We start from the raw sequence: 15659 nt of genomic DNA, 5'->3' as shown, positions 1-15659 counted from the left end.
AAGAAAATCAAATAAAGTAAGGTAAAGTCAGGGCACATTCTAAACAACTAAGTAATGATAACTCCCCTGATGGATACTTCTCTTCTCTCCATTGCTGTACCGTGTGTGTGTGTGTGTGTGTGTGTGCACACGCACGTGTGTGTGACTGGATAGAGATAAAGAAAGAAAGAGCATAAGGGAAGTAGCATCTGAGATAAATCCTTAAGAAAGGGTAGTATTTGAAAGTTGGAAATCAAGAAGCAGGTGGTCAGTGTATAGCAATGTGTGGAGGTAGGAAATTACTGGGTGAATTTAATTCGTGCTAAGTAGTCCCATTTTGCTACAGTGTTAGGCCTTTCTATTCAAAATTGGTACTCATACTAACAGAATCAGCATCATCTGAGAACTTATCTGAAAAGCAGAGTTACTGAATCAGAATCGGCAGTTTATTAAGGTCTCCAGTAAACATGTATGCACATTTAAAAGTCTGAGAAGGATTGGGGTAGAGTAAAACTTGGGGCATAATGTGAAAAATGGATGGGATTTTATGGTGAGGAATTTGAATGCCTTGAGCAAGTAGTTTAGGAAGTCACTACCATTTGAAGTATCACGCCAATGAAAACCGGCCTATTTAGGGGAGGACATTTGGCCTAACGTTTAAGATGCCTACGTCTCATATTGGCATACCTAGGTTTGATGCCCTGACACTAGCTTGCTGGTCACTCTGGGAGGAAGTGGTGATGGCTCAAGTAATTTGGTTCCTGCCACTCAAATGGAAGACCTGGATTGTGTTCCTGGCTCCTGGCTTCAGCTCAGCCCAGTGCTGGCCATTGCAGGCATTAGAGGAGTGAACCAGCAAATGCATGATCTCTTGCTTTCTCTCACTCATCAATTTTTTTAAAAAATGTCAGCTTATGATCTGTATTACACCTTTGACAAGGCTACTATTTCCTCTGGAAGTATTTATGTCCACCGCCATTCAAGCAAGCCTAAGTGGAAGGGGACTTTCCCACTTGTTTTCTCATCTCTTCTCCTTACCTGCACTCTCCCAATAATCTTTTACAATTATCCTTGCTTCAGCTAAGCCAGTTATACAGAATATTGAACTTAGAAAATGGATAGAATAAGTTCATTTCTTTGCTATTAATTAAGACCTGGAACTGAGTCATGTTCAGTTGTTCTAGCTGCTAACCCCTGTGACTGAAGAATGGTATTACAGGCCAGCTCTGTAGGACATTTTAAGTATCCCTCAGAAGTAGCTGGTCAAGCAATGGGGATAGAGGTAGTAAGATCACAAATGTGAGCTCAGAGGTTTTTTAGGTTCAGACTAAGGAAAAAGGAGGGGTCAATAAAAATGAGGAGGGTCTTCCAGAGATGGATGCATCCTACAGAAACACCTGCGAGCATGTTAGCGATCTGGCCAATCTCGTAGCCCCGTATTTCTCTAAAAGTTTTAAATTACAAATTAATTTGAAGATCCTCAAAGACCCTAACATGGAATCACAAATCTGATTTTAAACTGAAGTCATATGGAAAATAGGACTCAGGTTACAGAAATTTGTTTTGTAGACAAATTATCTAGAATGTGCCGATTGCCCCAAACTGATATTTATTTTTTTTCAACGTGAATTTCTGTCTGGAGATTGCTACCTAGAATTCAGTTTACTAGATTTCTCAAGATTTTAACCATTTTCTTTTAAAGGGTACTAATCCATGGTAGAATTGATTTTCTTTTTGCAAAATTATACAGTCTTTGGCCCACACCTGCAAATAAGTGACATGGATCACAGGGTCACATTTCAGTACTATAACCTGAGTCAATTGTTGAAAGTGTTAGATTGAATCCTGAAGGTTGCTCCTAATTTGACCTGATAGTGGGAAACTCTCTAGAGTGAATTGTGACAGTAACTGTTACTGCACCTAGACATAAAGAGAGCATTGATCTTCTTTCACAAGTATCATGAAAACTCTAAAGTGCTTTCCTCAAAGCCAGTGAATCGTTTGCATCTATATGGCAGACATCATTGTATGGGAACTCTTGACCTGCATATTAGAGTATTCACGGAGAACCACACTTCATTCTGAGATGTGTAATCCTCTTGTTCCACTGAATGAAAAACGCCCTTCTCCAAGGAGCCCTCCTCCACCTTTCCCCAATAAGCATACTTTCTAAAGCAGCCTTGTATCTGTGTTATCAGATAATTTGTGTTTTGACATGACATGAAATAACAGCTGGTCAGCTGCCTACAGTAGTCAACTTGGTTTTAGAAGAGATTATATTACCACATGGATTTGTTTGATTGTGAACCTAAGATACAGAAATAGCAGAAGTCTATAACACTACTGTTTCTTATCTATTTGTCTTTATTTTATCAATTCATGCTTCGCTTTGAACAAACTAAATTTTGTGGGCTTGGGGAATGAGAGGATGAGATGTGAGGGAGATGAATGAGCAAGATGCCAGGTTTTATTAAGTTTATCCTCAGGAATAAAAGGACTTGGACTATGAGACATGTATAAAACTATAGAAAACTTCTGACTTTATTGTTAATCTCTGTTACTCCCTCATTTATTTTTCTTACAGTGATTATCAAGAGTCTTCCTTAAAAAGTTAGACATCTCTCATGCTTAATTTATGGATAATAAGCAATTCAACAGTTGAACAAAATGCCTCTTACTTCACAGACAGTTTGGAGAAAATGAAAGGAATCTGCCCTCCCCCAAAGATAGTTGTTTTAAAAGTTAAGGAAAGCCAAATGAATACCCAAGAGCTGAGGAAGGAATAGACTATGGGATTGAGGCTTGTCAGAAATCCTGCATATTAATGTATTACATAGAAGAATGAACTAGACAACCTCAAAAATTTCTTCAAAATGTTGTATTTTCCAGTTTCAAGATATCTAGTATAAAATGGTAGGAATTGCGCCGCAAGTTTTAAAGATAAATTCTGTAGTTTCTGTGAGAAATACAATATGATAATTGCTAATATTTTTACATGCATATCAAAAATTTCACCAAGATGAATTATTTGGATTAAGATGGTTTATTATTAGGATTTAAATAATTTTGATAGGGCTAATTTGTTAAAATAGTATTTAGTATGGATCAGATATACCTGGCATTTACTCATTTATTTGTGTATTTAGTGCTAAGGAAGGAATGAAACAATACAGTAAAAGTAGCTAGAAAGCACTAGTGTCATAGGATTTTGCTGTCTCTGTAGCCTTTGCTCTTGAACTATACAACTTTGAGACTGTATTAGGTCTTAGATAATCTAAAATGTGGATTTCTGTTCACTGAATCAGCTTATTGAGTGAGATGTCTCTTTCTTCAATATGATATATTTCCACATTCAAAAATTAGGCTTGGGAAGTTGTATCGAATTATCAGGATTTTCACATATCTGTATCATATATGAGGTGGATACACAGAAAGTACTTAAAATCTCAGTCTTACTCAAGGTCAAAAACTCTTTTTATTCATCTTAGAAATAATATACTTAAATCCCTGAAGTGATCATCTGACACAAATAGAGAACTGCACAATTATAGTCAAATGACTATGACTGAATACTTTTAACTCAACAGATCTTTTTTCCTGGAGTCCCTCAACTTTCAAAAAATGATGCAAACAGGAGCAGGTAGTTAGCCTGGCAGTTAAGATGCCAGTTGGGGGCCAGCACTGTGGTGCAACAGGTTAAAGCCCTGGCCTGCAGCACCAGCATCCCATATGGGCATCGGTTCAAGTCTCAGCTGCTCTACTTCCCATCCAGCTCCCTGCTAATGTGCCTGGGAAAGCAGCAGAGAATGGCCCAAGTGCTTGGGCCCCTGCACCCACTTGGGAGATGCTAAAGAAGCTCCTGCCTCCTGACTTCAGATCAGCTCAGCTCCAGCCGTTGTGACCATTTTGGGAGTAAAGCAGCAGTTGAAAGACTCCCTCTTTCTCTATCTGTCTCTACCTCTCTCTGTAACTGTCTTTCAAATAAATAAAATAAATCTTAAAAATGCCAATTAAAAAGTCCACATTGGATTACCTGGATTCAATACCTTGCTCAAGCGCCTGTCTCCATCTTCCTGCTAATGTGCATCCGGGGAGGCAGTGATGATGACTCAAGTAATTGAGTTCCTGCCATCCTTATCAGAGACCTGATTTGAGTTCCTAACTCTGAATTTGCTCCCAGTCCAGCCCCATATGTTGCAGGCATTTGGGGAAGTGAACCAGAGGATGAGAGCTAGCTTGCTCTCTCTCTCTCTCTCTCTCTCTCTCTCCCCCCCTCCCTCTCTCTCCCTCTCCTCTTCTCTCAATTAAAAAAAAATTTTTTTTAAATGTACAAACAGCAGTGAAAAGTTCTATAGACTGTGTCATATCATTCTAATAGAAGATGTTAACAATAGTGAAAGCTGACTGGAAAATATGGGAACACTTTGTAGTACTTCACAGTTTTTGTTTTACAAATTTAAAATATTATGAAATAAAAGTTTGAAAAAAGATTCAATGAGCAAAGTAGAATATATCCTTGGATCAGGGAAAATTCAAGTCAATCTTCTCACATTATATGTCAGTAATTCTAAAAACTTAAAATGGACATTCAGTATCATTCAATATTATAATAGTAGCAGTTAATATTAATCAAACATCAGCTTTGTGCCAGTTGTGATGAAGAATGCTCTACATACATGATCCCACTTAATATTTTGGCAGTCTTGTGAATTAGGTACTATTATTAGCCTCGTTTTACAGATCATGGCTCTGAAGCTCTGTAGGATCTCAGTCATCTCCTTAATAAGGCAGGGAAGTAGACTAATATACTTGTATCATCCTGTAAAATTATCAAATGCAAGAGAAAATAAGAAAGACTTTTATGATTAACAATCATTAATCAGAACCTCCTCATTCTTGAGCATTCCTTTTAATCAGTATTTTACCATCTTGCAGCATGGTACTCAAATGATGGAGATGGGTTTAAAATCTAATTAGTTTAAGTAATGTTGATATAATCAGCACCAGAACTTTTTAAGTTATGGCATTCTTTCTTGATTATTAGCTGCCTAGTCTTTACTGTCATTACATGGGTTAATAAAATGAGTCACCCCATCCATGTGACGATTCATTCATTCAACACTATGTGTTAGGCATGGTGCTTGGCACAAAGGATAAAATTGTGTGTGTGTGTGTGTGTGTGTGTGTGTGTATGTGTATGCAGGCATGAGAAAGAGAATTCCTTCTTAGCGCTTTCAAGCTTAGAGGGGAAATTTTGTGTGTGTGTGTTTTTTTAAGATTTATTTATTTATTTGAAAGAGTTACACAGAGAGTGAAGGAGAGGCAGAGAGAGAAAGGTCTCCCACCTGCTGGTTCACTTCCCAGTTGGCTGCAATGGTCGGAGCTGTGCCAATCCAAAGGCAGGAGCCAGGAGCTTCTTCCAGGTCTCCCACGTGGGTGCAGGGGCCCAAGGAGTTGGGCCATCTTCTACTGCTTTCCCGGGCCATAGCAGAGAGCTGGATCAGCAGTGGAGCAACCAGGACTCGAACCGGTGTCCATATGGGATGCTGGCACTGCATCTTTACCTGCTTTACCCGCTACATCTTAACACACTGTGCCACAGCACTGGCCCTGGAGAATTTGTTTTAATTCACTTGGAATTATATGTATATTTTGATACACACATACACACACAAATACACACATATGCGTGCACACACACACATTTGAAAGGCAGATTGATTGAATAAGTGAGAGAGGAGAGATGTCCCATCTGGTAGTTCAGTCCCCAAATGCCTGCAACAGCCAGGGCTGATCCAAGCCAAAGCCAGGAGCTGGAAACTCAATCTGGTTCCCTCATATGGGTGCCAGGGACCCAAGTAATTGAGCCATAACTTGCTACCTCCCAGGATATGCATTAGCAGGAAGCTAGAATTGGGAGCAGGGTCAGGACTGATATGGGATACAGGCGTCCCAAGTAATGTCTTAACCACTATGCCCAACTTCTATCTCCCTCATAAATATTTGTATTTCTTTATCTTTACAACAACCCTATGCACTATTATCATTCCCCTTTCACACATTATAAAACTAGGAGAGGATACGTGACTTGTGAAAAGCTGTACAGCTAGTAAATGGTATCCTGAATTTGAACCCAAATCTATTATATTTTTCCATCTGTCTTCCATGGAATTTGTTTTGGTCAATATGATGCTGCAGTAAAAAATGCCAAAACAAATTTTGGGATAGTACACTAATCTTATTTGACTCTGGGACTATTCATGTGCAAAAAAAATCTTCATGGGGCCGGCGCCATGGCTCACTTGCTTAATCCTCCACCTGTGGCGCCAGCATCCCACATGGACACTGGGTTCTAGTCCCGATTGCTCTTCTTCCAGTCCAGCTCTCTGCTGTGGCCCGGGAAGATAGTGGAGGATGGCCCAAGTGCTTGGGCCCCTGCACCCGCATGGGAAACCAGGAGGAAGCACCTGGCTCCTGGCTTCGAATCAGTGTAGCTCCGGCCATAGCAGCCATTTGAGGGGTGAACCAACAGAAGGAAGACCTTTCTCTCTGTTTCTCTCTCTCTCACTGTCTAACTCTGTCAACTAAGTTAAAAAAAAATCTTCATTTGTAAACAATATACAACTCTTGTCTTCTTTGAAAGTTGTCTTCAAAATGATATCAGTATTTTCTAATATACAGAATGTGGTATTTGTTTCTTTAGTTCTGGTCATGGTAGGGATTTAATAGGACATGGATATGACGCAGTGAACAGTTGACTTAAGATACAGAAATGAGGTTCATTCTTACACTTAATGGCTCACATGATGTAAAGGAAGAATGTTTGACAAGTCCCAGAAGATATTTAATGGAGATGTTCCAAGTGGAGTCTAGTTGCTGAAGAAACAGTATTTGTTATGTGGGTTAAAAACATTAGCAATGGAATACACTTTATGTAAAACAATAAAGCAATAATGTAAAGTCATTTTGTTAGAGCCTTAGTATTCATTTTACTGAAACTTGATTGACTTTTAGTTGACTGGATTTCAAGTGATTTATTGACATTTTGCAACATTAACTCAAGACTTGTACAGATACAGACCATAGAAAACTCGAGGGTTAAAGAATAAGCAACATCAGGCCAAACTGATTCCCCTTTTGATAGGATTAGAGACTAACCAGTGGATAAAAAGCTTAGAAGAGATGTTCTAACTTTGGGCTTTAACAAAGCTTTTGATTCCACATTTCATGAAGTTTTAATTGAAACACTTGAAATTTCAGGCACCACTGCCAAAGAAGTAAAAAAAAAACTGTTGGCACCTGAATGAACCGTGTAAGACTTGGAGAATAGGAAACACAATTTGCCATTTTATATGACATAGCAGTGACTAGTAAAGTGACTCTGCTTCTTACACCATTTGAAAAGGATGAGGTTAACAAACCTAAACTTGGACCATAACTCTTCATCACTCCAGCTGCTAACCTCCTGTCTGTGTCTTTGTTTCCTTTTCTCATTTGCCATGGTACTCTGGTTTTCTATTTTAGAAACCTCTATATTATTACTGGAAGTGACTTTGACACCAGGATAGTCTAATGATTATATCAGCAGTAGTTTAACCTTGTAATGAAGGAATGGAAAAATGTCAGGAGGTAATCCAAGGAATACAAAGCCAACCTTTTTGAAATAAGAGTGGATCCAACCACAGCCACATTTAAAGAAGGCACTATATTTTTAAGGGAGAAAGGAGAAGATGCTAGCTTGTGGCCAAAATTGCTAAGTTCTCACAGGAACAGGAGGGCTATTACAGATGACAAAGTCATTGTCTTTTATTTTCCAATTTAATTATTTATGTATGTATTCAAAAGGGGGAGGGAGAGGGAGAGAGAGAGGAGAAAGAGTGGGAATTTTCCCAATCTGCTGGTTCACTCCCCTGATGCTTGCAACAGCTAAGACTGGGCCAGACTGAAGGCAGGAGCCAGGAACTCCATCCAGGTCTCTCATGTGGGCAGCAGGAACCCAAGCATCTGGGCCATCATCTGCTGTCTCCTAGGCACATAATCAGGAAGCTGGATCGGTAGTGTGGAGTAGCTAGGATTCCAATGTGGGGTGCAGTTGTCCCATGTAGTGGCTTAATCCCTGTGCCACAACACCCACTCCACTATCTTATATTTTACTTCTATACCTGTCAATCAGACCTATAAAAATTACACAGGACAACTGTCTGAATAATTCATCTCTTATTCCTGGGCTCTTAAGATTTAAAAAGTTTTCCACTATTGGCTCATATAATTAAATCTGGAAATGATCCCAGTCCTTAATGGAGTCTGGAATTTGGCTTTCTTTTTCTTCTTTAGGATTGAACCAGCTGCCCTTTGACCCTGCCAACAACAACGAGCCCCTGCAGTTTGGTAGTGCCAGTGGCCCTCTGGTCACAGAAGGCCTCATTGAGAATGGAGGGGAATCGAGCAAGAAAAGAAAGAGAACAAATGCTCCTTCAGGTAAGCTAGGTTGATAATGCACTGTTTTAAGTCAGTGCTATTGAGTCAACATTTTCCCAGAGCCTAATAGAATTTGAAGGAACTATAGTAATGACAGAGCTGCCTGCCCTCTTGCTTGGATAGAAGGAGGGAAAAAGCACATGCATGAATAACTCTAATAATAAGAGAATCATCAGTGCTGTGGTAAATGTGTAAAAGGGATAAAAAAAACCTATGGGAACACAGAGGGAGAATTTAATTCAGCCTTAGAGATTGTGGAATGCTTCATGGCAGAAGTGACATTTTTAGCTGATCCTTGAAGAATGGATAAATCTTGACATAAGAGGAAATGAGTAAAAGAACATTGTTTTAGGCAGAAGGAATTGCATGAGTGAGTGGTTTCACTGTACATTTTTCTTTGTGTATGCGCATGTGGCTAGCCACCCTTACTTTACTTCTAACAAAGATAACTGAATATATTTGCAGCTCTCTACCTCTACCCGTGTTGCCCCTAATACACACTGTACTCATATGTATTTTATGCCCTGAGAGTTTTCTTAGAATATCTAGCAAATAAATTAGAATATCTAGCAAATAAATTCTTCTAAATCCTCTATAACAGTTGATTGAATTTTAGCCTTTCCTTCAATGCATCCCACATTGACCTCGTTCATGTCCCATTAGCCTATTATCATTTTAAATTTCTCCAAAAGGTGTGAGAAAACAATAGAAGAACAAGATATTAACTGATCATTTGATATTTTAAAATTTAATTTCTTTGTTGCTTCACTATACATTTGGAAACAGAATCATTAGCATATGGAGACTGATCTGAGGTTTTGAGATGGACCCAGTAGACATGTTCATAGTTTTTTGCTTGTTTGTTTTAGTTTACATTTTTGCTATTCTTTTGCCATCAGCTTGTGAAATGCAGCATTTTTATAATCATATAATATCATATATGATATTTATACCATATGCATTTCTGCTTACAAATAAAGATACCTGTTACATATAAGTTACATATAAGTTTGGAAAAGGAAAATACAGTAAACCATTGGCTACATGGAACATTCAATGATAGAGTGATTCTTGGGGTCGGTGTTGTGGTACAGCAAGTTAAGCCACTCATACAGGATATCTGTGACCCTAGCATCCTATATGAGTGCCAATTCAAGTCCCAGCTGGTCTGCTTCTGATTCAGCTTCTTGCTTATGTGCCTGGGAAGGCAGTGGAAGATGACCCAAGTACTTGGGCCCCTGCCACCCATGTAGAAGACCCTGATGGAGTTCCAGGCTTCTGAATTCAGCCTGGTCCGGCCCTGACTGTTGTAGCCTTTTGGGGAGTGAACCAGCAGATGAAAGCGCTCTCTCTCTCTCTCTCTCTCTCTCTCTTACTCTGCCCTTTCAAATAAATAAAACAAATCTTTTTTTAATGAGTGATTCTGAAAGAGCTCTGTTTTTTAGAGCATGGAAGGCATAGTGTATAGCCAAGGAACTGATCTGAGTTCTAATCTTGGCTCCATCTCTCTTTGTGTGAGCTGGGGTTATTTGCACAATGCCTCTGAATTTTAGTTTCTTCTACTGTGAAGTAGTAGCACTAAAATTGACATTTTAGGATTATTATGAGAATTAATTGAACTGATATACTTAACATTGTATCTGCACACAGTAATCACTTAATAAATGCTACTGTTATTATTATATGATAGTATAATGAACCTAATCTTTTTAAGCCTCAACTTTTTTCACATTTTTAGGTTACCCATTGTGGGTGCAAATTGACTGTATGTGATTGAGGGGTGTGTGTCTATATATCTATATATTTATGTATATAAATTATCTGCCTTTTTTTTTTTTGACAGGCAGAGTGGACAGTGAGAGAGAGAGACAGAGAGAAAGGTCTTCCTTTGCCGTTGGTTCACCCTCCAATGGGCCGCTGTGGCCAGCGCACCACGCTGATCCGATGGCAGGAGCCAGGAGCCAGGTGCTTTTCCTGGTCTCCCATGGGGTGCAGGGCCCAAGCACCCGGGCCATCCTCCACTGCACTCCCTGGCCACAGCAGAGAGCTGGCCTGGAAGAGGGGCAACCGGGACAGAATCCAGCGCCCCAACCGGGACTAGAACCCGGTGTGCTGGCGCCGCTAGGCGGAGGATTAGCCTAGTGAGCCGCGGCGCCGGCCCAAATTATCTGCCTTTTAACATACAGTCAACATAATTTAACATTTACTTGTTCTTTAGGAGTAGTCATTAATTATTGTGCTATACGCTAATACTCTGTTATAGTTTTCAAGGCTTACTAAGGAATATAGACCTTTTAACTCTGCACTAGATTGTCCTCAACTGTGTTGTTTTCTCAGATATTCATATTTTATTCATGTCCTATCCTTTTTCTGCAGTCTGTGTTCACTTATTTCTCTTGGTGTCCCTTCATGTGGTGGCTCCTGTTCTCCTTCTAATAAGTTACAAGCTTAAACCAGCCAACTCCTCAAGTTGATGTGTTGTGTTAGTATGTTAAAGAAGTCAGCTATCAGTGGAATCTGCTCTTGATAGAGTGCAGGCGATTTAGGGCATCAGTTTTAAAGCATCTGTTGGGTTGTTTTGAGGCCTTTGTTGATTACTGAACTAGTTTCACCACTGTATTCATGCGAAGTGATGCGCTAGTTTAGGGTAACACCTCCTGAACTGCAGTTTACTCATGAGAGTCAGGAAAAGGTTGTATGCATTGATATGAATTGTGAACTAACTTTAAAGGATTATAGTTTTATTTTTAATGAACATACTCAATGAGAGCAAGGTAACTGCTGCAGATATAGGATGTTGACAGTAGAGTACTCTAATCTATAATTAGCAGAATCAATTTGCATTCAAATAATGAATATGCTGAAGTTCTTACAAAACAGTATTTTATTTAAAATACGTGAAATAAACCTTTGGCAGTCTAAATTATCTCCCTTGAAATCTTGTTCATACTATTTGCTTAGTGAACCCTTTCTTTGTAAGTAGTGCAAAGGTAACTCCAGCCCAGGTTAAATTACCACAAATTCCAAATTAATGTAGTCCAAATTAATGAGGTTTTACAATACAGGGAGTCTCTTATAATTATCCAGCTAGCAATTTTGTGATATTGTAAATGGGCAGATTGCTGTATAATATTATTTTCTTCCTCTAACGTGCTAGACAAAAAGGAAGAGGGGAGATATTTTGTGCATAGGAGCTTCCCTCTGCCTTTGTCATGTTTGCTGCGTTGTGGTAAGAATGGAAGCTAGGGCTGGAAGTCCTTACAGAAACTACCAGCCATTTGAGTTCTAAGGCAAGATACATGTCCAGCCAATTGCATCACTCAATCCTGTAACCCCAATTAAGTCAAAACCATCTCTCACCCTCTCCTTTGTTAGAAATGAGGTAAGTAAGGCATGTGGATCTGGCTGAAATGCCCATGAGAGTATTTCAGGCATGGAAAGCCAAGACACTCTGTGGGGAAAAAAAAAAAAAACTAAATGAAAGATCTCCGTGAGTGAGATCCCAGTGGAAAGAATGGGTCATCAAAGAAGGAGGTACCTTTCTCTGAAGGGAGGAGAGAACTTCCACTTTGACCATGGCCTTGTCTAAATATGATCAGAGTCAGTGAACTCAGGGGGCTTCCATAGCCTTGGCAGCTCATGACAAGAGGCTAGGGTGATTACTGATGCCATAAACAAGAGTGTCAATTTGTTAAGTCAACAACAGGAGTCACTGTGCACTTACTCCTCATGTAGGATCTTTGTCCTTAGTGTGCTGTACATTGAGATTTAATGCTATAACTAGTACTCAAACAGTATTTTTCACTTTATGTTTCTGTGTGGGAGCAAACTGTTGAAATCTTTACTTAATGTATGCTAAACTGATCTCCTGTATATAAAGAGTATTGAAAATGAATCTTGATATGAATGGAAGGGGAGAGGGAGTGGATAAGGAGAGGGTTGCGGGTTGGAGGGACGTTATCGGGGGGAAGCCATTGTAATCCATATTCTGTACTTTGGAAATTTATATTCATTAAATAAAAGTTAAAAAAAAAAGAAATGAGGTAAGGATCTTTGCCTGAAGCTCCAGTTCCTCACTATACCTTCATTTTTCTATCCTCTCCCATCCTTCAAACTCTTTTTTTACAAACCGGCTCTTCTTCTTTTGTACAAAGGTTGATTTCTTAAAGGTTATCATTGACCACCAAACTATCAAAATCAGTGGCCAAAATTTTGACCTTTGTTTCATTCAGTGCCATATGTTGAGCATCCATAATCCAAAAACCCAAAATTCAAGATGCTCTGAAATCTGAAAATTTCTGACTGCCAACATGGTGCTCAAAAACTTTTGGATTTTAGAGCATTTCAAGTTTGGGATTTCCAGATTAGAGTATTAAACCAGTAAAGTCATTGGAAATACTGATTTCTTTTTAAATTCTGAAACCACAAACATGTCTGGTCAAATACCTTTCCTATAAGGGACACTCAACCTGTATTAACAACCTCACATTCCTTGTATTGCTTCTACTTCTGTCTTCCTTGGCAATATATTTTGCAGATTCTTCTTCCTCCTTTAAGCATCATTTTTCATTTTCTTCCTCCCTCCACTGTAGGTTTGCTTTTGTTCACATTTGATGAAGAAAGGTTAAATAAACTTGCCCAAGGTTGAACATCTTAGCAATGTAGTTCAACCAGGCCTCCAAGTCCAAAGCCCATTTCTAGCTAGTAACTAGTATTTCATAGTAACTGTGTCTATAGATATTAAAAAGCTAGGCCATCACTAAAATATTGTTTAAATGTTGATGGCAGACTAGAGAAAACTTAAGATTTTGTGAATACAAGTAAGTTAGAAAAGGTCTCTTCAAATTCTGAGATCCCATAGTGACTTCTTTTCAGGTTCCTTTTCTTTGTTGCTGCTGCCTGCAAACCAGTTTTCTATTTCAGCCAAGCTAATCAGCTACCTACTCACTATGCTCACCTACCATGGAGCCATATTTATCCATTCACTGCCTTTACCCAGAATTTTTTCCCTCTTCTTCCACCCATCAAAATCTTGTCCAATTGACTGCCTAATACGTGTCCTGTCTTCACTAAGAAGACTTCTGGATCATCCTAGTTAGAAATACTCTCTTATACTTTTGAAATCCTCTGATAATTATATTCATATGAATCACTTGACACTGATTGTGGGCCAACTTGAACTATTGTTTATATGCTGCTGTGTATATGTCTTATTCAAAAAGCCCTGACTCCTTGGTCTTTTAACAGAGATGTGGTATCTTGGTCCTGCAATTCTTCCATAAATATTCCTATTGTTTGCTTTGGATTTCCTTTGTAATTTTACTAAGAAATTTTCTGCCTTCATATTCTTTTATATCGGTGACTATTTCTGTGTTTCTGTGTGTAGCACATCCTTAAGTATCATTTGTAAGGCTAGACAAGTAGTGAAAAATTCTTTAAATTTCCGTTTGTTATGGAAGATCTTTCACCTTCATTCATAAATGAGAGCTTTGCAGGGTACAGTATTCTGGGTTGACAATTTTTTTTTTTCTTTTAAGATGTGTACTACGTCTCTCCATTCTCTCCTAGCCTGTAGGGTTTCTAATAAGAAGGTCAGCTGTTAGTCTAATTGGGAATCCTCTCAAAATAATCCTGCATTTCTCTCATGCATATTTTAAAATCTTTTCTTTATATTTTACTGTTGAAAGTTAAACTGCAGTGTGTCGTGGTAAAGATCTGGTCATGTTTATTAGGAGTTTTGTGTGTCTCATATGCTTAGACATCCCTTTCTCCAAATATAGTAAGTTTTCTGTAATTATTTCACTGAATAGGCCTTCTAATGCATTCTCTCTTTGATAGCATCCCATAAATCTTGAACATTGTCTTTAATTTTTCTAATTGTCTAATTTCTTCTTCCCCTTCCTTCCTTCCTTCTTTCCTTCCTCCTCCTCCTCTTCTTCCTCCTTTTCTTCCTCCTTCTCTGTCATCATGTTCTTTTTCATCATCATCTTCATCTTTGTCTTCGTCTTCTGTGGGTCTGACTGAGATGTTTCCAAAGATTTGTCTTCTAGCTCAGATATTCCTTCTGCCTCACCAAGTCTGTTGTTAAGGCTTTCCACTGTATTTTTATTTGACATATTTCATTCTTCATTTCTAGCATTTTAGTTTGATTTCTCTTCAAAATCTCAATCTCATGGGAAAAATTTTCCTCCATGTCATGTATGGATTTCTTTAACTCATGAATTTGCTTCTCATTGTTTGTGAGTAATCCTAAGATCATTCTTTTGAATTCCTTTTCAGTAATTTCATCAATCTCTTCATATTTACACTGTAATATTGAAGTGTTATTGAATTAATTTGGGAGAGTCCTGTTGTCTTCCTATTCTTATTTTTGAATTTTTGCATTTATTTTTAGGCATTTGTGGAAATGCTTGTTTGTTTTCTCCTCTGGTGGATTTTATCTTTGAACTATGCTTCTGTTGCTTAGTGGACTATCTGCTCTTTGAGTGAATACTCAGAGGTGTGTGCTGGATGGGGGCAGGGAGCTCTGATCAGTGTTCCAGGGTGGGGTGAGTATCCTGTGTGACACCCAAGTTGGGTGTGGTAGATCTCTGTTGTCAGCAGGGGGAGGGTATGATCACCTGTGTTGGTTGATTACACTGTCACCTCCTCTCTTCCAGTGTGACAATGTCTGTGGTTAGCCCAAATGGATACTCCTGTTTCCACATTAATTGCAACAAAGAATCTGCAATCCTCAGTGTGAGCACAGAACACTCTGCAATGACCCCACCCCAAGCAGTCAGGGAGCTCTGAGGGAGCTCTGAGCTTCCAGTGCCACACATAATGATTGCCCAGAGACCAGCTAAACCCTGTACCCTATCATACAGAGTTTGCACAGTCAGTACACAAGACTCCCACAGTCACAGGGTGCAGAGGATCTGCTCCACCCCACTGGCCTTTCCTGTCCACAGAGATAGCAGAGACATACCCAATGCAAGCTGCCTGTCAGTGTTCTGCCTTGGCAATTAGAGCCCTGGAGCCTCTGATACGTTGAGAGGATTGGGCACCTCATGATCCTACATGGCTGCCCAGCCCCCTGTAACCCCTCCCAGCTGGAATCAGTCAGTTGGGAACACAGCTTTTTTCCCTCTGGTAAAACCCTGGTCAAATACAAACAAGAGCCACTTCAGCCTCTACAGCTATCAAAATGGTGCCTCCTTTCG

The 15659-nt window shown here is 39.2% G+C and overlaps 1 protein-coding gene across 50 annotated transcripts in view; it reads left to right on the top strand.

Moving 5' to 3' along the window:
- Nucleotides 1-15659, top strand: part of ENOX2 (ecto-NOX disulfide-thiol exchanger 2) — a 315538-nt gene that overhangs the window by 121936 nt on the left and 177943 nt on the right. For 38 of the 50 annotated variants that reach the window (XM_070066497.1, XM_017349914.3, XM_070066476.1 and 35 more), the window contains one exon: nucleotides 8314-8457. The exons of the other annotated variants lie outside the window; for them this stretch is intronic. The gene's annotated coding sequence lies outside the window, so the exon portion shown is untranslated. The remainder of the gene's footprint in view (nucleotides 1-8313; nucleotides 8458-15659) is intronic. 50 annotated transcript variants of the gene reach the window in all.

This window comes from Oryctolagus cuniculus, chromosome X, assembly GCF_964237555.1.
Source record: "Oryctolagus cuniculus chromosome X, mOryCun1.1, whole genome shotgun sequence".
Classification (NCBI taxonomy): domain Eukaryota; kingdom Metazoa; phylum Chordata; class Mammalia; order Lagomorpha; family Leporidae; genus Oryctolagus; species Oryctolagus cuniculus.
This window is presented reverse-complemented; position numbering and strand designations above follow the sequence as displayed.